Here is a 24679-nt window from a genome sequence, read left to right as displayed (position 1 = left end):
AAGGAGTGGGGGTAAGAAGGGTGCAGTCTAGCCCCAATGTATGGCAGGTCTGGTCGGTTTCCCTCGCGCAGTATGCTGGGGAATGAGGAAACGATGTCTCTGGACATGAATTAAGTACCCTGACCTGCATGCAGAAGTGGAGCCAGACAGACTGAAGGGAGTGAGGGAAATGGAGCGAGAGAAGAGGAGTGAGAGGAAAGGTGCCGGCTAAAGGGAGAGGAGGCAGCAGCGCTGTCACAACACCACGATTTTGCCTTGGATACCAGTGCTAAGTTTAGCATCTGAAAATCTGATAGCACAGAAATAAAGAAAAACCATCAAACAATGTCACAAAACAACTGCTAAGCTTTATACAAACAGATGCCTCACCACACTGACAGGGACAGCTTTATAGCAACTTTCGTACAGAGGTTTTGATGTCGGCTGGGTGTCTTTGTTGGCTTGATAAACAAAATACAGTAGCTGCATATTTCACTTGTGTGCCAGACTGTCAAGCTGTTTGTGGTGAAGAAGGATACGGTTCAAAACGTAATGGAGAGTTTGATACAGTTTTGTGTTTTCAGCTTTTTGGCTCTGTCTATTCCACTGGCAGAGGTTCATAAAGACAGTTTGACTATCTTGTCTACATTCTCTACTACCGGCCCATCCCAAAGTGCACCGAGGGCACAGATTCCAACATCATGTAAAGATGCCTGTCGACTGTGAACTGTCTTTATTAACAACGCTGTGGTGCATCTGACTTTACCACATTTCGCACTTCGCACACCATTGTTTGTCTCACTGTAAGCTGCAGAACGCAGTTAGCAAGAAAGCTAATTTTATTGATTGCATGTAACATTTTTCAAAACAGTTGTTCCAAAGGAGACACAAAAAGTGTCTAAAACCACAAAATATGAGATGATAAAAGAAAAATTAAGAAAAGAAGACAGCTATTTTGAGCTTGCTCGATGGTTAGCAGGACTGGGTGAATTATGAGGTGATTTTTTTTAAAGCAACTAATGATAATTTGGCTTGTTTGTCTGACCAAGAGTCAAGAACCAAAGATATTCAGTTTGTAATTATTATTAGAAAACTGAGAAACAGTTTATTATTAAACCAAGTGGCAGTTTTCTAGCATCATTCATTGTCTATTCCCTCCAGATGATGAGGATGATAGTGAGGTCACACTTGCCTAAAGTTTTTCACATCAGATGTAGTTACCGTGACAACACTAAGGGGCAAACAGGGCAGAGAGGGAGTGAAGGAGAGGTAGTAACGTCCTGTCAGAGCAGCGTCAGCAGTCAGGCTGGGAGACTGGCCCATCCATTACGCTACCTGTCTTCCAGAGACAGCCAAGGCATGCCCTGCTTTCCCCTTATGAGGCAAATTGTGAGCGGTTGAAGCTGGGGGGTTAGGTCCCCTCTTTCTCTTTTCCCTCATGCGTTGCAGTTTATAGCGCTCCCCCACCCTTCAGCTCAAATCCTCCCCCACCACTGCCTCCACATCCCTTCCCCACCCCCCTGCCTCTGCCTACTTTGCTTGCATAGGCCTGAGCTGATATGCATTATCGCTGGGCTTTTCGCTGAAAGCCAGTCACTTTGCATGTGTCCTCTGCCTGGCTCAGCATGGTCAGGGGGAGAAAAAAAAGACTCCTGGGTCAACAGTGCGTGTGCTGATGGAGGCAGGTGAAAGTGAGATGGACTGTCAGGCTTCTTAATAACGCCCGTAGAGAAATAGTCTCTCAGACCACCACTCCTGACTTTCTCTAAGCCACAACTCTCGTGGCAGAAGCACTGTTTTCTAACCAAATTTGCTAAGTGACTGGTTGATTTTTCTCTGCTTTCTCTCCCTATTTCTCAAGCATTTCCCTTTTTATCTCGCTCCCCCAACTCCCAGCGCACTCGACTTTATGAATTTACTTAATTGATGCCGGTGAGGGGCATGTGGGACTTTGAGCTATTGATTTGCTGTAGGCTTCAGCGTAGTTGGAAATACCAGTCGGTCTCTGGGGTAGACTCATGAAGCTTTCTACCTCCAGTCCCCCAGCACTAGGAAGCCGGCCTTTTCAATAGATTTCTTCATAATGTCACTGTGGAAAGCTAATGCTTTCACTGTATGGAGGGCTCTACCGTCCCTAAGGAGCGCTCGCCCCTTGACCGCATTTGTCATACCCTGGAAGCCATATTGTACAGCTCCCTGCCCTGATAATTCTCTTGACAAGGGACCACGACCAGGAGTAAGTCAGCGAAAGCTTTATTTTGCTATGTCAAAAAATGTCACAGTGGGTTAAGAATGCTACGGTGCCACATGTAGTCCTGTGACTCTTTACATTTATACTGTATGACAGTGAAGCTGATGGACGAAGACTTCCAGAGATTTTCTGATTTAATTTAAATCTCGTCTTTCACTTCTATTGGCACCAAGTTAATTACTCAGATTAATAATGATGATAATCTGGCAGCATTGTTAAGAAGAAGTCTAATAGGTCAAGAAACACAAGCAGTCAGAAAATTAACCCTCAGTTTAACAACAATAAACTGGAAGAGAAAAACAGTCTGTTACAAACATCCATCACAGTTTACAGCCTGAAGTCTCGGTTCAACTTTAACCTACCGTGCTTGTTGTTGTTGTGGTTTTATTTCCAATTATTAGCGAAATTCTGGGTTTTACCTTCAAATAAAGTTAATCTAAACCTTCTGTTACACGTCTTGTCAGATTTCATTGTAGGCTGTCATTGTGTTTTACGGAGGCACAAGGAAACACAAAAACAAGTAAACCTGAATTTCGCTTGAAGGAAATAGAAAGTGGAGCAGGACTGTGTAACCATGACAGACAAAGTGGCAAAGAAAGAGTGAGAGAGAGAGAGAGAGAGAGTTCTTGTTCACAGCTATCCTCCTTGCACGCCAGTCACTGTAGGTGATTTTTTATTTTTTTTTAAAAAGCAGGTCTCGTCTCTCCCTGCTCACTTTCTCAGGGAGCACCATCGTCATAATGAAGGTGTGTAATAGAACATGACACCATAATTATATTCTCCCAGTTAAGAGGCAGTGTTTACAACTAGCACAAGGCTGCCTTTATTTTCTCCCGCCTGACACACACTCTTTCTCTCTCTTTGTCTTGCACTCTAGCTTGCCCCGTCTTCGCTTCATATCATGTGCCATTTAATTGCATTAAAAAAAATGCTTGATGAAAAAATGAAAAAAGTAAATTGCTTTAAATTGCCTGTCACAGATTGTGTGGAGTCGCCATAGAGCAATAAGACTTGTGCATTGTGTTGGGTGCTGGGTAAGCAAGATTAATGTGTCTGCTGCCAATTTTCTAATGCCCCGTGATTCTACGCTCAAAGAATTGCCTGGAATAACATTTTGAATCAGAACAATTAGCTATTAAATGTATCTATTGGTTTTATCGAACACAGGACCACGAGGATAGAGACAGGGACACAGAGAGTCACACAAATGCATTCGTCAATACATATTGGATCTTGCCAGCTAATGGCCTTTCCAGTGCACGTGCTATAACACACAATGGGGCTTGGTGGCATTTTAGCCGAACGTAGACTCGGGAGCAACCTCTTATAGCGAGCCCACTACTCCTCTCTCCTTCGTACCTTCTTCTACCTTTCCCACCTTCTCTTCCTGTTTTTTTTTTTTTTTTGTTTCCCCCTAACGAGGGATATGAGCGACACGGCAAAGCACCCTATTGCGCCCGCTGAGCCGAAGACTTCCACAGCAACCCAGAAAGAGCCCCGGGGGTACAATTAAAAGTGAGAGAGGAGAATGTCAGCTAGGGCGTTGAGCAAGGCAGAGAGGGGGGTGGCGTTGTGGAAAGGGAGGGTCGAGGGGGTAGAGGAGGTGGGTTTGGTGCTGGTGCCACAGGTAACGTGGTCATGTTGCAATCCACAGAGGAGGCCCTTAAAGGCTGCTAATGTGTGGAAGTGTCAGCAGCAGGTTGTTCCACCATCTCTGCTCTCTTTGGCCTCCTCGTTTCTTCTTCTTCCTCCCGCTCCCTCCTCCTCCTCCTCCTCCTCCTCCTCAGACTCGGTTTGTTAGGAGGTGTCATTCACAATCCATGTTATGCTTCTCGCTGGAGAAATTTACTGCTAAATCCCAAGTGCGAATTGGAAAACCGTATGCTCGACCCAAATCTGTGGCTCTCCATTTGTCTTATTGCCCATGTGGGTTAGTGGTTCACAACCGCTCCCACTGGCAAATTACCAAAAAACTGGGTAGGTGGATGAACTTTTGCTCTATAAATGTATAAAAACAAGCTTTGTCTCCTTTCTCCTTCCAGCAAAATGAATACATAGCCTATGCGACCAAACAGAAAAAAACCCCTCAGAACCCTGTCAATATATATTGATCTTTTGTTTAGCCGAGAAACACCGTCTAGACACACAGCCGCATTGTCTTGAAAATAACTTCACCTCACTTCAATCTGACGTACAGATGCACATGCCTCACAGATTAAGGCGAGGAAATTGATCACTAAAAGAAGATTTCAGGCAGATGGGGGATATTACCACAAAGGAAAATAAGAAATGTCTACGGATTGAGGAGGGCAAAATCATCATCATAAAATGCTGGCGAATAAACAGCTGAAAATCCCCAGTCAAATTGGAATGCAAAGCTGAACTGAAATTCCTAACTGAATGTCAGCACTGTAGTGCAAAACACCAGAGTCCTCTAGTCAAAATTAGGATTCAACCTACAACACTGGAATAGCACCAAGATTTAGTTAACGGTTCTCTCAATCCCTGTTCTGCTTCTAAATAGCACATTAAGTTTCACTCCAAGAACATTTCCACAAACTCTTAACAATACAATTTCAAGGTTGTTATTGGATTTTTATCAGCAAACTACAAGCTTCTATATCTATATCTAATACAGGAAATACTGAGAAATAAACTTCAGGCAACAGCAACAAAACTGACACACACATAGGCTTTTAGTATGAAACCCCCCCAAAAAATGTGATTTAATCAATTCCTGATCATACATGAAAGTCATGTGAGGCTCTGCCTTTGACTGAATGACAGTAATCCAAACAAATTAGCTCATACTATCCCTGTCAAAGGCAGGGGTGTGCCCACAGCGTTCATCCCTGTGCCCCGCTCCAGAGCTCACTGCAAACACATTACCTTGCCTCGCTGCCCAAATGCATACCAAATAACCCATATAAATCATACAATCTGGGCCAAGTCAATGAGAGCCCCCTATTTTCCCTGTTTTCTAGTTATTTCCACTGTGCCATCATTCAGCAGAGCTCGCATCACTCAGTCCGAAGCTCTCACAACCGTCGTCAGAGTGGCCCAGTTTAGAACCCACAGAGGGCTACTCAAGTAACCCTTCCTCTAGTGCACTTGATTTTATGTCTCCACAGTCTGGACTAAATTGTGGGTTGCCAGCTCTCCACACACTGCTCTGTCTTCCAGCTCACTCCTTTTTTCTTTCTCCCTGTTTTCTTTCTCCCTGTTGTCACTTTGACAAAAACAAAGATGGGCTTCAATGAACTTGCACCAGTGTTTATGGCTGTGTTCACCATCGAGCGACACCCCAGTTGAAGAGTGCCCTCTCAGCACATCATTTTTAAGGGCCCCCACTCTCTGAAGTCACTCCAGATTCTTTTAGTATATCAGGACTGCGCTATTTTGTTCTGATTTTAGTGCCAAATAATGACTTTCAGCCCCGAAAAATGGTTTTGAACTGTGTCATCATAAACAACAGAGACTCACACTTTTTAGCGAGCAGTTTCTGATTCCACTACTCAGAATTAATTGACTAAATGGGAGCTTAAAGTCATTATCTCCCCTCGCCAGTTCTCCAATCCTGTGCTAGGGGCTAATAAATGGAGGTCTGATTTCACTAAATGTCCTCTCGCGAGGATTAATAAGGCCTAGTGCCCCGGTGGCAAACAGATGTGGTCATCCTTGCTCGACGGCTGAATAAATGGGCATGTGACAACATTGCACATAAAGAGCATAGAAATAATAGCTTAATGGCATTCATCCTGTGACGCGTCAGCAGATGAGACATCCTTGGTTGTTTGCCTTCCTGTGTGTTCACCAAAACACATGTTTTGTCACCAGCGGCCGTGTGGTCTAACACAGCTCTCTTCTGAGGGACTGACAATGGCAGAGGGGGGGAGGGATGGGAGGATGGAGGAGGCTCAATGGAGGGTTCTGCTGGCTTCCCACTTTCCTCACTGTGGCCTTTGTGGTAATACACCAGTGGTTATGGGAGCCTCCGACTCTATGCAAATCAGCGTTTGCTTCCCAAGTGTTTGTGTGTGCCATGTGCAGTCAAGCACAAGAGTCTGTTTTGTGTACATTTAGCCCTGCGCAGTGTGGAGCAAAGGGCCAGAGCTGCATCAATGTCGGAATAAAACTCACATTAAATCTGGTAATTAAAAGCTGTTATTTCTATATCAATAATGTTGTTTACCTCTTAATAATATTGCCCTACCAGGATATTAGATCACGCTGCAGCCGCTGCTTTTAAATGAATAGTGCGTCTCTGGAAGCAGATGCATTGATTGGGCTACATAAAGGTCAAACTTGGCGCAGTGAATTGAAAATCAGTGAAGGAGTTGTGTTCCCACGTTTGTCTCAGCCTCCCCGTTGTGACAATTACATGAGAGGGAACGACGTGGAAGCACATTTCCATTCAGGCGTATATCGACTGTAACAGCGGGTCAGCAGCAAGACAGCTACAAACACAACTGTCACACAACACTAAATAATACATGGAGCTAAAACAAAGACATCTCACACCTAAAATATGGCCCTAATAAAAGGCTGCGCAGGGAAAATGTGTTTCCTCCTCGACTAAGAGTAATGACCTTTCCTGGAAGCCCACCATAAAATAACACAGCGACAGTTAGGAGCACCTGTTTTTACATTATTAACAGTGAAGGCTTTACACACACTTAAAAGCTGGAGACTTGCACTGACACTCTGACTTTTGACTGTTCTTAAATTGGGCAAAATTCTCTCAAACTGCACCCAAGTAAAACCACTGAGGCATTCGAGTGTTAAGAAAGCCATTTGTCACAGACAGGACTTCTGCCAGGGTATCAGTCCAGCCTTGGGATAAAAAAACAAATAATACAGATTGTATGAATACCATTCAACAGTAAGCCACACAATTTGTAATGGCATCTGAATTCCAATGCCTTGTATGAATACATATTTTGTTGAATGCTCGTCAAGAAATGAAAGGGGGACATATGCTGACATTTGTTGCAGTACATTTTGAATAGATCCTGTAGTATTGCTGCTAAAATAAAGGTCTTTCTGCACTGCTCTCAATTCAATCACGTCAAAAGGGACTGCAGCGTCCTTTGAGATGAACAACAGACAGCCATGATCTCCTTTGACCTTAACTGTGACTCATGTTTATTTACCTTAGCTAGTTATCCCTGAGGGACAGCAGCCTCATCACTGAAATGAGCGCTGTGATGGGTTGTTTTTTTATTGCCACTCCTGGGAACGGACAACTCTAATGAACAAAGGAGCCTGATTGATCCAAGTTAGCATTTGATTCCCGAGCACTGCCGAGACCCACGATTCAATATGTTGGCATGCCATTGGAGCACCCCTTGAACTTTGCTGTACACACATCTTTAATCACACTCACCTTTTCTCGTGGCTGGTGTGACTTCCAGCTTATTTGTAATTACCAAGCTCCTCGGGGGGGTTGGCTGAACAACAGGCCCGGCCATAGGTCACGGAGAGACACTGTAGCTGGCCATATGGGCTCCAGGCCCAGGGGCAGAGAGTGGGTGGACATCGGCATTGGCACTGGGAAGTCACCAAAATGGTCGGAGCAGGAGATTGAATTATTCGAAGACAGGAGACAGCCTTATCGAGCGGCAGCCACATTGCACTGACGTTTTCACCCCAGTTTCTATTTCCCATTTCACACCTGGACTATTGCCAGATAGGATATGTTCAGCCACCTCGTTTTACCCCCAGATTCACAATCGCCAGCCACCAGTCAAAAGAGGGTATAGTGCATTATCTATCGCTACCTTACCACCCGCGGCACCCTCCCCTCTATCCCCAGACCCGCGCCTGTCTCCTCCCCCCCTCCTCTGTTGTCACCAGCGCAGCAACAGCATGGTGTTATTACAGATAAACAATCAATACTGCATTAACGTGTCCACGGAGGCTACCTGGAGTTAAACAGGCAGACGAGGAAAATAATTCAACCCAATGTCATGGGCGGACTTCAAGCAACTAATCTTGCTCATGAACTAGCAAACCGATATATACTGTATATATGTATTGGAAATTCAGGGCACTTTCTTTCATTATCCTCAGCCATCATTTCTTTGTGTTTGAGGTCACCAGATACATTTCTTTTCCTTCCTCTCCTCACTGGTCACAGAATGAAACCCCACTGCATTAAAGAAGTAATACCCTACTTTATAGCAAAGGTGACCATGGATATTGGAGAGCAGGGACCCATACGATCGATTTGGAGCGAGGAATGGAAATTTTAACATGATTCCCAGCCAGGCATTTTAACTCAGGAGTATTGGACCTTCTCTTTTGATGACTGCTTCCAATCCAACTTACTACGCCATTTCAAAATTCTGATGACGTCTTTATTTGAGGAAAGGGCAGTGAGTGAGGCAAGCCCTGGTGCCCTGCTGAAGGCTGTGTGGTCCGACTCCTCTTTGCAAAGCTTGTGTGCAGCAAATTTGCATCTATATTCCCAATGCTGCCATTTAAAAAAAGAAGGCTTTTTGTTTAGAACCTCTGTGAAAAACTGAAAACAAAGGCGTTCTTATGAGGAGGCCCAACAAATAGTCCCTGCCTCTCCCAGACTGGAATTAAATACTCCTCATTCCATCCTCATTCATTAGCCCCCACACCCACAACCCTAACTCCACACGGGGGTATGAAACACCTCGCGCACACACACACACAAAATAAAGGAGTTGGACTTGGCTGAATGATTGCGGAGACTGTTTACTAATACTGCTGCTCACTCTGCTTTATTACGGAGTGCCAGGCTTTCCATTACTGCAAAGGGAGAGAGAAAGGGGGGAAGAAGCAGAGGTGGAGGGAGCGGACAGAACTGAAAGGAGAGAGAGGGAGAGAGACTGCCAATGTCAGATTAAAAGAAGAGGAGGAAAAAAAGAATGGCTCACTTGATTTACACCTTCATTACTCTCCCCTAACTCTGCTTATTGCAAATCATGATGCTGCTTTATGAGCTGAATCCTCTATTACGACAAGGCTGGGAAGACAGTGCTTTAGTCCATAAAGCTACCATACAGTAACCGCCACCCGGCAGCACCCGACCCACTCATCCTACCGCCCAGCTGCCAGGGACGGGGAGGGAAGCACCAAGACACCTTCGAAACTTGTTCCAGTGCACAAACTCTGAGCTCGCTCGCTTGCTTGCTCGCTGTCCGTTTCCTGGCCTCGTGCCCGTGGACAACACACCCGGATTTCTCTGAGCCAGATGTCAAGGAAGTATGACTTAGTGAGTGAACAGCTTTGTGGCTATGTTGGGAGGGAACGCACAGCGAGTGTTTAATGTTAAGTGAGCAGTGCCATATTTAAGTCAACAAACATGTAAGGTACTGGAGGTGTGTGTTTACCATCTCCCCACCACCAAGTGATGAGGTGCTAGTGATGTGTTTACTTGAAGAGCTTTTGGAGAATGTATGTGTATTTAGATAGTGAGCAGACTGTAATTTTTACTTTTATTTATTGAACCAAAGGGAGGTTGCAATGATTAAATTTCTGTGTTTGTGTGTGTGTGTGTGTGTGTGTGGCAAGCAGGTCCAAGAAGAAATGGTCGAGGAAGCCCGGTGCAGGACCTAATAAATCAGCAGATAGGTTGAGGCGTGTAGGTGAGCACGGGTGTCAGTGTGCTGATGTAAACAGGGCGCGGGTGCATGAGACACACTGGATGGAGGTTTGTTATGTGTATGTAACACGCTGCTCCGGCCTGGCCTGTCTGACTCCCATCTGGAACAGGGTTGACAGAAAAGTTGACAGATGCTTCACCAACGTCCATTATTTATGAGACTGAGGAGATCCACACTGCATTTCACAAGTGTCTGCTTCTGCTACTGTAGGTCGAGTTCTGACATTGTTTTCTGTGTGTGTGTGTGTGAGTGCGGACACACACACACACACACACACTTGCTTCGTTGTGTTTGTGGGGAGGCTGATGTGCAGGTGGCTGAATGTGTGGATCTGCTTTTTTGCATGTTTGCCGAAATGCACAAGTATGGGCTCACCTATTTGTGTTTAGTCATTCACTCCAGTGTACACCAGCCCCATGTAACCACGCCGCCTACCTCTGTGAATCTAACCCTTGACCTCTGGAGTGTCACTAAATCCCTGCAAGACAGGCAGCCCTTCAGCTCCTGCATGGAGGGGTGAACACCAGAAGACTCCAGCTCTCTTAAAACCCACTTAGAGGCTTACAGCTGGGAAGCCCGACCATCGGATTGAATTAAGGCTATGATTAATTGAATCTAGTGGTGAGTAACTTGAGTGACTCTTGTCTCGTAGGACCAAAGGTCTAGACACAATGCTTCAGAATAAGGCTATATTCATTTATTCAGTGACATCACAGGCAGTTTCAGTGTGCCTCAGGCATGGATGGTTGCCTCTAATATTATTGCTTGGAGTGTTGCTTTAAGCCCAATACCACCGGCAGCACTGCTGCTGCTGCTGCTGCTGCTGCTGCTGAACGTGCCAATGTTAATAAGAGGCACGATATAATTAATACAAATGGAATGTTTAATGCAATTTTTCCATTTCAAAGAAATTCCCCCAGCATCTTTCCCAACAACGAATTAAACTCTCTTGCATTGTCCTCAGGCAAACAATAATCCAAGTTTGGCTTTACCTTCATTAGATCAAACTCAATTATTGCAGAACGCTTGCAGCTCCTCTAGCACAGGGGTGGACTCTGAGGCTGCCTGCTCTGGCAACTTCAAGGTCCTCTAGCAGGTTCTGCCCCATTTGTCTTTGATGGACAGCGGCGTCAAACAGTAATTGGAGGCCCGAGAGACCCGTACACATCCGTTTGTCAGTTATTCATGTCAAAGCACAGTGTGCAGCTGTTGGGGTTCTCAAAGAATGACCTTTTCTCAAAGGGGACAGGTTTCCCCTGCTGTCTGAGAGACACCCTGGGTATTATTCTGCCTGATACTGTAGCATGCTGTTATTACTGTGTGTCCCATGTTGGTGCAGAAAGCTTGTATTGTGTCCTTCCCTGAGGAATATACAGTCCCAGAATGGTACGCACACTTTGATTCGGCAGGTAGTTTGTGCGGAGGTCTTTCTATATATCTCGTTCACAATGAACCATCCTAATGTTTTGAGAAGTAGCAGAACAATTGCAGAAACCTCTCTTTTTCACTCTGGGGATTCAAAGTAAATAGGACCTTTGCTGATGTGTTTTCCTGTTCATTTACAGCACCTCAGAATACAGCTTGCACATTGTACCTCTGCGGAAAAAAAAAAATGAAAAGAAAAAACTCACAAAGGCATTTTGCAGGACAATAGCACAGCGGAGGAAACGGGCGCACAATGGAGTCCAGATATCATTCACAACATAGACAGGAGACCATTATCCACAGAAGGAGGAGCCCATCTGAAGGTGACAGGTTTGGGAGACAGAGGAATTGTGCACACGGAGCTGCCACCAAGACAACAGTCTCCCTGAAGCCTAACCTATAAGGACAGGTTTTTGCAGCGCCAGTGCCCGCTGGGTTGAGGTGTTATACGTCATCTGCAATAACCTGGATCATTACTCCTGGAGGCTGTTAGAGGGGAAAATCACATCACTCTGCTTTCAGCGCTGCCAAGAAAAATTGACACGCTAAAAGTCACACAAAGACGCACCTCAATATGCACACGCACGCACAGAGGCCAACAAACAACCGGACCGTCGCTGCAAACACAAACACACACATGTAATCACACACCTGCAATCTATCACATTCTGTCGCTGGTGTCTGGGGGGGTTAACATAGCAAGTGGCATCACAGCAGCGTCCCACCAGCCAGTGTTGCCTGAAGCTGACAGCTCTCACTGCGGCTGCCTTGCAGGAGTAAAGTAAGCATCATTATCGCCTTCTCTCACCATACCTCTGTCTACATGGAACAAGCAGAACGCTCTTTCAAAGTCTCTCTTCTTTTATCCAAAACCAGACCCTTTCCCTTCCCTGCCTTCATTGTACTCCAGTAAGGTGCTAATGCTCCTTGTCCTGTGGCTGGACTCTCTGATCTCCTATTACCCTCTCGCCATCCCACGGTCAATATTACCCCCTCCCCTTCCCGACCAATCTCCTTCCCTTTGCTTTCACAAAAGTCTCAAACGTCGGACAGACAATGTTGCCACCCTCCACCAACCCCCTACACTCCTTCATGCACTTGTTCGTCTTCCATACACTTATTAACTGGCTGTCATGTTCGGCAGCCTTCCCCCAGACAGTGTTTAGCGTTCCTCAGTCCACTTACTGCATCCAGAGTTAAGCCTCTGGGCTTTGCACAGACAGGAATCCAACTAGAGGGGAAAGGCAGGACCTGCGGACATGATCTGTCTGCTGCACTCACTCACTCTTCCCCTGCACCAGCTACCTCAAGGCAGGGCTGAAACACACACACACATCACACAAAGCATTACCTCGAGGATGTTTTTTTTTTTTTCCTGTACAGAAATGCGCGGCAGCACATGGACAGGTTAGGAAATTTTAGATCATATGCTTTTTTTTTTTTATTAAAAAATGTTAATTCATTCAAGATTCGAGGTGGAAATTGTGAAAATTCAAAGTTCTCTTCAAGATTTACTAGTTAGATACACACCAACATCTCGAAGTTTTGACGCTTTCCCCACAAGGCATAAAGAATAGTTACGCCAGATGCTCTCAAGGTGTACTTTTGACGAAAAGCTCTGTTTACTTATGGAGTTCATTCTTCATATTACCTAAAATGTAAATCAGTGGGTACATTATCACCTCTGCCAGGGAAGTTGTATTGTCAGCCCTGTTAGTTAATCTGCATGTCAGCAGGGTGTCTAAAAAATGAACAAATTTCCATGAAATTTGGTGAGATCAGCCTTGAGCCAAGAACAGTTGATTAGATTTTGATAGTGATCTGGATTTGTGATATCCACTATTAGATGATTATGCCCCCCCCCCACACACACACACATACTGGATATAGAGATTTAATTCCAAATCCAATCCAAACCCTAACAGTACACTCGCAGGGTCAAGAAATCGATTTCACCTCAAATTTAAGAAAGAAGGAATGTTCAGCGTCCTTGTAGGTGGCTTCCTTCAAGTTTGTGCTCATGTGTTAGATGACATCCAAACAGAATTCAACTCCCAGGCTCAACTCGGCATTGTGTGGTAGCTACAATACTGGATTTGTCATCTGCCCCGTCCTTCTCCACACTCCCCTTCCTAGGGCAAATGGTGTAAGAAATGAGACGTGGCTGGTGGATATACTTTCATGCCCCTGCTTTACCAGTGTCATTTCGGCAACTCTGAAATTGTGCCATGGTCTACAGGGCTTTGTTGTAAATCACTATCTCCTACTGTCAGACTGCAGTCTGCTGTATACTGTGGATGCCTGGCTTTCTGCTGCCTCCTGGGTGACTAATATATCTTGTTAAATTGTGCTGAGAAGCGTGCGGAGAACTGTACACCTTCCCTCTTTGTACTGTGTTTGTTTGCTTGCATTTGTGCCTGTGTGTTTGTGTGTGCCTACTTCAAAATGTGTGTTAGCCGGCGTCTGTGTGCCGGTGTCTACGCTTCTACATTTCGTGACTGAATAGGTAGGTGGGGATGTTACTTTTGCAAATATGTTCGCTAAACTCCACAAGTCTGTCAGGCTTTGTTGGTAATTCAGTTAGATTGCTATTCGGCCAGCTTCCGCTCACCACCACAGTATTGGAGTTGTGAAGCTATCTCTCAGCCACTTCATAATTAGAAAAGCTGTGGAGCCAAGCCACAGTTTGAGGGGGAAGAGGGAGAAAAAAAAAGCTGTTGGCAGACTGCATTATTCAACATTGGCAGCAATTTACTCTGTCTCCCACCCCAAAGACATGAATCTAAGTGATTTCATAGTCACATCCGTCCTACTGTGCTGTACTGTATAAAGCTGGACTTCTCTTTTATCACCAGCTCTTAAGCCATGCACTGTATACTATCAGCTTCATCCAGCACTGTACATACACATGGCACACACACAATATCTCTGTCCAACCACTTTGAAAATAGATTTATGTGTATATTTCTGTGTAATTGGTGTTCCTCTGCAGAAAGCAGGGAGAGATAATTACCCATTGTTAAGTGAGGTGTAAATTGTCTGATCCATGTGTATTTATCTTCTCAGTACACAGAGAGCAAAACAGGCCTTTTGGGGGATTTAGGCACACTCTATGGTGACGTCCTACCCTCCTGGTCACCGTCCAGCTCTCAAATCCCTTTTGCTGAAACCTGTGAAGAGAAAGCCTCGCCGTGGCTTAACCGTGTCCTGTCTAACATCTTTTTTAGTCATAGCTAATTCATTCTGAGACTAGGACTGACCTTCAGAGAGGGGGTGATGCCGACCCCTGCCAATAGTAGATTGAACAAGTAACAGACATCCCAGTTTCCGTCCCTGTGTTTTGATGATTGAGAAATACGTCTTTCCTTATTTTGGTTTCTGTGCAATTATGGCTCTGACTGCTCCGTAAATAGGCGTCTCTGAAGGGAATCTGTCTCATTAGTAAGGAGCAGTTATTAAGTTGCCATTGTGCCGGCAGGAAATTTTCACTAATGGTCACATGAAGCCTCTAGAAATAAACGACAATGTCACGGTAGGGGGAGAAAAAGTCCAATCTGCCATTCTTCATGAAATGGTTAAACAAGTCTGTCCTGTACAGCAGGGGGCATTGTTCTGGAGGAAGAAAAGAAAAGAAAAGAAAAGAGAGAAGCCCAGTTGGCTGGCACTGAAAGAAGCAACTCCAGAAAAAATATTTGGCACAAGAAGATCTTAGGAGGAATCCCCGAGCACTCACAGTAAAACAACGTCATGATTTATTATCAGATCATACAGACCGTGACTAATGCACTCAAACAATCAAGGTGCATCTAGTGAACAACAATGCCCAAGGGTTCTCTGCCACTGACTTCAAACATTTGTAAACGACACGCACACACACATAAGAGTCACTCGCGGTACACGCAGGCTCAACAAATGTCCACAAGTATCCGAGCACACATGCAGAAGTGGAGAGAAGGCCGTAGACATTCCCATAGGGGATAACAGCGCGCTTCAGCACAGACAGCGGCCACTGGGATATGATTTTATTAGCTGCAGATGCTGCTGAAGAGAGGACTAGAAACGTTCAATATTATGAGCAGGACACATCAAAATGATGCTGCCCATCTGGAGCACAAATAATGTAATCAACTCGGGTCACCGGTCATCATCGTCTGGCCGTCGGGTAAACCCACCATCGTGTGACGTCACCACTGACAGGGACAGGCTGGAGCCGGCCAGCAGATTGAGACATGAGCTTTTTGGAACATCCCCTAAGCTGCCGCACATGACCCGCGGAGTGAAGATATTTGGGAGAGGAGAAAGATGAAATGTGAGGGACTGTCTGTTGTAATCTGAGCTCTGCTTTAAAAATGCACATGGTTCTGATGTGTCTATTCCCCTGCCTGTCAAATCACTTCTGCAACATTACTTGGAACGTCTTCGTACGAAGTGGACCACAAACACATATACACTGCATGCTGTATGTTCCCCACACACACACACACACACACACACACACACACAGGAACTCTATTTGCAGAGCCTTTAAATATTCAGTACCTGCCGTGTTTTCTGTATGACTTTGATCAGCCACAGATTCTACTCTGTCCCTTTCATCTCTGAACTTCAAACTGGCGTATGAAAAACCTGGACCACAAATCCTGTTCTGGTTCAGACAATCTCTGTTCACCGAGCTCCTCTCTGCCTCCGAAAATCAAGCAGGAAGTTGTTCCCATAAAAAAGGAAAGAAGAGCAGTGAAGTTAACCTACTTATTATGAATATAAAGCTCCTCATCATTCTTTCTTTTTACCTTCACTATTAAGCACTTGTTTGTAATTTAAAAAGTATGTGTGCAGAGGAGTGATTATTGCAGAATACTCCCTGGATAGTTTAACAACTCCCCCAAACAACTTCTTGGCCGCCTTCAGGCACATTACCTCAGGCTTACATTGAGCCAGCGCAATAACTAATATGGAGCAATCTGCAGGCAACAGGAAGGACAGGAAACTTTCCCAAGCTCTCAATTCAATTTTCATGATTGCATAGTCCTGTTAGATCCACCACACCTCCCTCTCACCTCCCTCTGTCCGTACATGCAACTTTGGAGTAAAGAAGCCAAGTTAATTCTTCTATAGCCCCGTCTGCATTATTCAGCAAAGCCATTAAATATTCACAGCCACATCACTGATATCATCTTGTAGTCAATAATGCTGGAGGACACCTTGTTTTAGAAAACTTGAGTCAACTCCAGGAGTGTTTTCCCAAAAAGCAGGGCCTTTCAGCCGATCTCTGAGAGCCAGTACAAAATAGCCAGCAGGGCATCACAGCGCGACTGCAGGCAACCACAGATAGACAGTCATCCGCCTTTATCAGAGCGCGCTGTCCCACCTGCATCGATTCGCATCCCGTGGATTTGCCACTGGCAGCAGCAAGATCATCGGTGGAGAACGACAGGAAAAAAAAAAAAAAAACAGCCTCTCCAATGGATTCAAGTAAGCGTTTGAAAGGCCTGAAGTTTCATACGTGACAAATCAAGCAGAGGTGCGTGTGGAGTGCGGCCCTGTGTGCGCGCACCACTTCGGCGTAATGCGTCGTGCAGGACCTCTGAGCCGGAGAGGTGCGTTTAGTTTCAGCACCGACACATGAATGAGAATTAAGCACAGAGCCTTTTAACAAAATACAAAAGTTGACGAAGCCACTGGCCGTCGATGGACCTCCGCTGTAAGTTGAATGAACAGGCAGCGAACATGAATACAAATAAGTTCCGATTGGAACTCATTTCCAATTCAGAGCCAGAAGCGGTTCCAATAATTAGTCGATACAGATTTTGCGCCGCACGCGAATGCATGAAAACCTACAGCAGAGGAGATGAAGCTCTTATGTAAGCGACACAACTATTTCGCATAGGTCATAAGTGTGTGCGCAACCCAGAATAACCCGGGTCGGACAATTCAAAATAGGCTACAGACGCTGCAGAAGAAGTAACTGCTCGAGCGGCGAATGTGCCACAAATGAGACGATGTCCACAGCGGATAGAAGTTGTAAGCAAAGCCGCGCTCACCTTATAATGAAGTTTATTCTAGGAGGAAATTTTCCCGGGGTTGCGAAGGCGCACGTCGGAGCCAAGTGTATCCGTTCACTGCAGCTTTTGTTGCCCGTTGTTCCACCTCAACTGCGCGTCTCAGTCGCGCTGCATCACTTCTCGCTGTGGATGTCAGGGAGGCTGAGAGGCTGAGGGGACTCAACCCTCCCATTGGCTGCCATTCACAAGTCCCCAGCAGAACACGGCGGAAAAGGGAGAAGGGGAGGAAAAAAGGGAAGAAGGAAAAAAGAAAAAAAAAAAAAAAAACACCACGCACCGACAAAAACAAAAGGGAGATGGAAGAATGGGAGATTAGCGCTCATGTGGGGCTGCGTTTCAACTGCCAGGCGATGTTCAAGTTTAATAATACCAGCCAAAGGAGTTTTTTTTGTTTTTGTTTTTTTGTGCATGCGCTTTCTTTACATTTGCAGAATCCCTGATTAATAGTTGCAAAGTCAGAGGTTGAGTGTGGGTTTGAGTCAATCAATGAAGGTTTATTTTTTTTTGCAAAAAGCCTCCAGTCAGACTCCCTGCATCCTACAAAAAACCACGGGAGCCGCAGATCATGTGTGATCTAGTAGATACTAGATTATTAAATTTGGGCGGCTCTGTATGAAGCAAATAGATAAATGCACCAGAACAAAAAAAAGCATGTGTTTGATTCTTCCATGTTAATGCTGCAGCTGACTGCTCATAATATTTTCCCCACCAGGATCAAGACACTTTCTAATGATGTTCTTTCATTTCAAATTGCAAACTCAAGTCTATGAACTAAAAAGAATAATAGTACTGCTGCAATTATGACCATCCAACTACTATTACCTCACTTCGACTATGAAAACAGCCTCTATTATAATAATACAACTCTTACATCCTAGTGTCTCTGCTGTCAAAACCTTATGACTAGTACTGTTAATGCTGCTGCATCTAGAACAACTCTAAATGTTCCTTTTAGCAGTCCTGTGTGTGTACATGCACACACCAAATTATCAAATACACCCAGCCGCCAGTTCATTAGGTACACTTAGCTGAAACTACGGGCACTCTAACACAACATTAACCCCAGGAATCCTCCCGTCATGGAGGTTATGATGTGGAGTTTCTGCTGAAACTGTGTTAGAGAGGTGCTGATTCAACTGTATGGTCATTTTGGAGGCTGTGGTTGGTGTTTCTAATATTCTGTCCTCTGGTACATAACACGTTGTTCTTACCGTCAAGAAGTTAACTAGCAGGGATACATAATAATAACATCAATAGTAGTAATTATGATAATTCCCCCAACAAATGCAGAATAAGAAAACGGTTCATTCTTTGCTAACCTTCTCAGCTTGCTGTGGCTTCACCACATTACAACACTATTGCACTTATACAGACATTTTGACAAAAGCACACAAGGTTGCAATGCAGCTTAATTACTTGCCTGTAGCTGACCACACTTTCCTAAAGTCATTGTTTTGTGGGTGGGTGCCACAGCTGTGATTTCCAAGTGAGACCCTCTCCTTGCAAGTGAAAACTTTATCTGCTCTTCGTGGTCCATTGACGTTTGGGGCTGCTAATGATGTCAGGTTTCTTTTGGAGAAGGCTGGAGGGAAATCTGATTACTGACCAAGCCTGTAAACTGTGGGGGTTTTAGAGTAATCAAACTAATGCAGCTTATGAATGCTTTATCCAGTGCCCTGCCTTGACCAGATTACACACTGTAATCTGTTATATTTTATTTGTACGTGTGCATATACATGTAATATATTCTTGTACTTACCGCTGGACTCTACATGTTAATCATTCTATGATGTCAATGTTAGCAGGGAAATTGCTTTGTCAATATGTGCTCACTTGAACCTATGAAAATGCCACATTTCAAAATCCAGCTGCATTCATGGATCAGGAGTTAGTTCCATTTATTTTACTTTGAAACTTTGCTAGCTTGTGTGCAGCTGACACATTTTAATCTTACTTTTTTTTTAATAAACTAGTTTTTACATGTACATTCATCCCACATAACATGTTTACAGCACATGGAAAAACCATTTAAAGCACCATTTTTAGGCACTTTTCAAATAATAGATTCTCATGATGTATCACATTTTGTTTTACGATTGTTCAGTAGTGAAAAGTAAGACACAACATGCCAAAAAAAAACCCAGCAGTTTGGATCACACGTGAAAAAGCATGAACTCACATTAAAGCGCATGTTGTTGTCAGACACTTAATGTGAAAAGATTTTACTGTAGTAAAGGTACAACACAGGCAGACATGGGGACCACAATCAGTCATAATTAAGTTGTGATGTCGCAAAGGCTGTTTAGTGTTATCTTGTGATGATAAGATAATGAAATTATAATCACAAGTAAACAAAATATGATTTCTTAAGATAATAGGATAATTAAGTTGGGATCTTGAGATAACAGTAAAATTGAAATTAGCAGTTAGCTGGTCTCCACTTTCATATTACAACAAACGCTTATTGGAAATGTGCCAAAAAATGAGCCACATAGCTGTTTTTTAAAAAAAATATCAATTGTGTCTCGTCATTTTCAAAACACAGCTTCAGCGAGACATGAGCCAGAAAACATATGTCACATCTAATAAAAATGTAGTGCACATAAAATGTGCAATATGAAGATGGAAGGAAGGACTGCAGGCGTTTATGGTTTTATGGTTTCAATTTTTTCTCTTTTTTCCAAAGCCAGAGACCCCACACTGTGCATGCGTTCCCACCCATGCAGTGTTTGTGTCATGATGACCACTGGCTGCTGTTAGATTCATGAGTTTAATCCCTGGAAGCGCTCCAAGCATCCACTTTGCTGCTGCCCTGTCCTCTCAACCAAACATCAAACTCTTGCCTATAGCGCAAAATGCAGTGAGCCAAAGGGATGTCTGCATTTGGCATCATGTTCTATCAGGAGATCAGCCTGAGATGAATAACCGCTGCCCTTGACTGCATCATTGCTACTGAATGAGCTTACGTTGCCTCAGTTTTTTGTGCAGTTTATTTAACAGCCTGCCTCCAAAAAAACACATCCCAACAGTGAAAGCAGTCTGCAAACACCAAACGCACCATATCTGCTTCCTGTTACAAATAACATGTCGACATGCAGTGTCTTACATTGTACTTAGTGCTTGTTGTCTCTTTTACAAATGAAGACACACAAAATATTTTGTAATAATATCAAATTTAAAAGTAATTCAGGAAATTATTTTATTTTCCACTGAAATGCCTGTAAGAGTTGTAAAATACTTCCTCATATTAGAATAGAAAGCTGAGATATTCATCCTCATGCAGAATGACATTCATGGGGCATGGAGGATGTAGACAGCAGCCTTAGTACAAATTTGTACTCCTATTATGCCTGACAGCTTAGATACTTTAGGATTTGTCAGAGAAAGGAACTGTTTAAAGTATCAGATCTGAAGATCCAACCTCATTTGTTGCTGATACTCTTGGCTTCTGTGTTTATAGACGTCCATATGCCATTACTCAGTCTCGTCTTGGCACTGTCTGTGTGAAAATGACAACGAAAATGAAGGACACAAGGAGCTACGTTCACATCTGCTGCTAAAAGAGAGCCCACCCAGCCTCAGACTCAGTCCTCCAAGCCCTCACCTCAGCTCACCCTCCAGCATCGGCTATTACCTCTGTCTTATTTGAAATCATTACAGGTATCAATTTGGCTGCCATTGCTTGGTCTACGTCTGCAGTTTACTCGTGTAAATATGTGGGTGAATGTAGAGGAAATGAAAGTAAATGTTAACAGACGGACTAAAACGTGTACTCTGTCTGCGCCCTGCTCTTACCTAGAAATAACATAAAAATAAAGTCACAAATACATAGTTTCACTTTTAAAAGAGGCTCAGTCATTTCCTAAAACAGCTGGGCACTGTAGTAACTACCGAGCGTTACTCAAACACAAGTAGTCTATTCATTGGGGACTATTTTAGGCTGTGGACTCACAGATTTGGTGCATTAGAGTGTGTCAAAGTGAGTTGCAGTATGTGTTCACAGTATTGAAAGAACATGTCACCTAGTGCAACAGGGTGGCTCATTGAAATGCTTTTAAACATCGGAGGAATAAGCATCTACATCAAGCTTTTGGCAACATAAGCTGTATCTGTTAGAATCAATTCTAACAGCTACTGGTTTTGGTGTTTCCATGGTAATTTGTTAACCATAAGAGATAATAATAATAATAACATTAGATCTCTCATCCTTTAGATATGGTCAGCTTCCATTTTGGCAACATTCGTGTCTCCTGTACACTTTTGGTTACATCTTTTAATTGGTTGTTCCAGTGTTGGAGTGATAGAATTTATGTGTCCAAAACAAGCACAGACAGTTTGTTTGGAATAAAAGAAGACCTGAGGGGTGTTCTACAGAGTGAGATTAATGGGGTAGCAAGGTATGTTGAGCCCTGAAGCCAGAGTTTTCAATGTCACGAACACGGCTCTCTTTTAACCTGGCTATACTGCCATGCTAACTTATGCTGCACACCTAACCTGCTCTGAAGGAGCTCATGTTCAGAGTTTCAGAGCCATAACAAGCACCACTTCCACTAATTCTTGTACTTCTCTATGTTCTCTATGAGAGATATAGATTCTCAGCTGAGGGAATGTGTTAGATATGCAAACTTGTGGACCCATGCGTTAGTAATGGCAGCAAACACAGCTGTGCAGTTACAGTAGCCTAAACTGTAAAGTGTGCATGCACTGTATGTGCAGGGTGGCTGTGGCTCAGTGGTAGAGCCAGTTTCCCACTAATGGGAGGTTTGAGTATGCATGTCGATGTATCCTTGGGTAAGATACTGAACCTCTTCGGTATGTGAATGTGTGCAAAGTTAGTCTTCCCCTGATGAGGAGGTTGGCATGGTAGCCCCTGTCATCAGTGTATGAATGGTGTGTGAATGGGTGAATGTGAATATGGTGTTACAGCACTTTGAATGGTTGAGAAGACTAGAAAAGCGCTATACAAGTACAGTGTATTTACCATGTATGCATCAGGTTGCCACGGGAACCTTTATCCATTCAGTTGGTGATGCATAATTAATATTAACACACACACACACTGACAAATAAAAACTGTTGTGTAGTGAAATAAACATATAAAGTTATTCCGCCAGCATTCCTCTCTTGCTTTATTTGCCACAACAGTTGTTATATTCTTCATAGCTCTCGGTTATAATGAACAGTTCCTCTTGACTTTAGTAGGTGCCATCATTTTGCTCTATTTCGTGAGGAAAACGAGACAAATGATGTATCAGATGCCCCCTTTCATGGAACATGCACACAGAGCCCGGGGATGAAAACCCGGGGTTGACAAAGAAGGCTGATAACCACCATTATGATACCTGTTATCTCTGATTGGGGTTTTAGGTTACACCTCTGGATAGTTAACATGAGCAATAATAGGAAACATCCAGCACAGACTGCTAGTGTAGTGCAGAAACACCACACCAAAGATTTCATAAAACTAGAAGTAATGTATTTTTCACTACAGAGACTCATTATGTATGATTAAGTTGACTTATTTGATTAAGTGTTTAATTTTATGGCCGAGACTTAAAGCCCTGCTGTGGCAGAACCCCCCCAAAAGGAAATCAATAGGTCTCCTTTTAGACACACAGAGTCCTATAAACAATCCCAGAAAAAGATCAATATGCTACAGGAAAGTGAACAAGGGAGCACAGAGGAGTCAGGCGCCCGAGCACCCCGTATCACAGATATCATAGTCTTTTTTTTTAAAGAATATCAGATACACTGTTGTTCTGTGTGGCAAAGATAAGTTTTTATCAACATAGTTTTCCAACTCCCAGGAGAAATAAAAACACAATAAAATGTTTGGATCTTTCAACTTGGAGGACTCTGTGGCATAAATATTCACTGTGCCGCAAATAATGTTGCGTCTCCTGCCTTAACTGTAGCTCTGCCTGGAGTCGACCATATTTCTTCTGTCACTTTCAACTGAGATAAAGCAACATTTAACACAAGGAAGCGATTGAAGCTTGTTTACAGCACATATACAGTACAAAGTATTGTGTAATTATCTTTGGAGGCATTTCTTGAATCAATGCACTGTTTCCAGTAACTCACACTTAAAACAGCTGATGGTCACAAGTTTCCACCTCATGGTAGATTGTTCTCTCCACTGCTTAGGGGTTTAACCTTAATATTGGTTCGACATGGCTATATGATGCACATTTTCGTCGACTGCTGACCAAGCTGCCTCTCTGAGAAAGGCAGAAAAATAAGACTTTGTCCTCACAAGTCCTCCCGAGTATGGAAAGAAAACATGGGGTAATCAGACAAAGATGGATATGCTATACTTTTGCAAATACTAACAAGGTGGAAGTTGCAGCAGATGGTGGATTAAGGTAAGATAAACTAAAGCAGATCAAAAATGAAGTTATGAATTCTTTCTTTCGCTTTCTCTATCGCCACTGAAAGAGAGAAACAGCCATCCCTCACTTTGAAGCCAATGCAGAGCTGAAAATAAGGCCAGAGCTAAGTGTCAGAGGGCTATTCACACTGAGGATCTCTCTCTGCTCCTCTAATGACTGTGGAACATATGACATTACCTTTAGTACATGTGAGAGAGCAAGGAAACTGCCTGGAGGAGCTCTGTATAACCGTCTGAAGAGGACAATATGTAACACTGTTATAATGGCACTGCAGAAAGTGTCTGGTTGCAGCGTTAAAGGTTTTTCTAAATGAGCTTTAGCAAAACCAGTAAAAACCAAGTGATGACGTTTTGTTTCACTTCTTTACTTGCTGAATGTTGCTCATTCTGTAACTTTGGAAAGAAGAAGTAACACATTCTTCCACTTGCAATAAAAAGCTTAATTCATCAGCAATAAAATGCGCCTCTGTCCTGTTCAGTCGCTCCGGGAGTTTTGTCTCAACAACCTTACTTGATCTGGTGTGACCAGTAGCTATGATAGCTAATTTTAGCTAATACTAGCAAACCTAACAAAGATAATCATTGTTATATTGGCACAACTGTTATGCTTTAATTCCTGCTTCATTCACACAGCATCTATTTGTCACTTGCATGGTTAACAAACCATTTTATCATGCATCTACATAGGCTTGCACTGATCATGCTAGAAACAAACCATGTTTGTGCATTTGTGCACTGATATTGTATCCTCTGTTAGTACATAAGATTATAAGACCTTGTTAAAGAGAAAATAGATAAATAATGCCAACACAAAGTTTAAATTATGGTATTTTGTTCAGCAACTTCCAACTGATCGACTTTTTATAATCACCAAGGAGTTGTTGTTTAATCTAACTTACACTGTTGGTACGGTACAGTGCCTCCATATATAAAG

General features: G+C 43.6%; 1 protein-coding gene across 1 annotated transcript in view; it reads right to left on the bottom strand.

The window, feature by feature from the left end:
• Positions 1-17411, bottom strand: part of LOC139220798 (cadherin-6-like) — a 52529-nt gene extending 35118 nt beyond the window's left edge. The window contains exon 1 of the mRNA XM_070852647.1: positions 17334-17411. The gene's annotated coding sequence lies outside the window, so the exon portion shown is untranslated. The remainder of the gene's footprint in view (positions 1-17333) is intronic.
• Between the last annotated feature and the right edge of the window lie 7268 nt (positions 17412-24679).

Source organism: Pempheris klunzingeri, chromosome 21 (assembly GCF_042242105.1).
Source record: "Pempheris klunzingeri isolate RE-2024b chromosome 21, fPemKlu1.hap1, whole genome shotgun sequence".
Taxonomy (NCBI): Eukaryota; Metazoa; Chordata; class Actinopteri; order Acropomatiformes; family Pempheridae; genus Pempheris; species Pempheris klunzingeri.
This window is presented reverse-complemented; position numbering and strand designations above follow the sequence as displayed.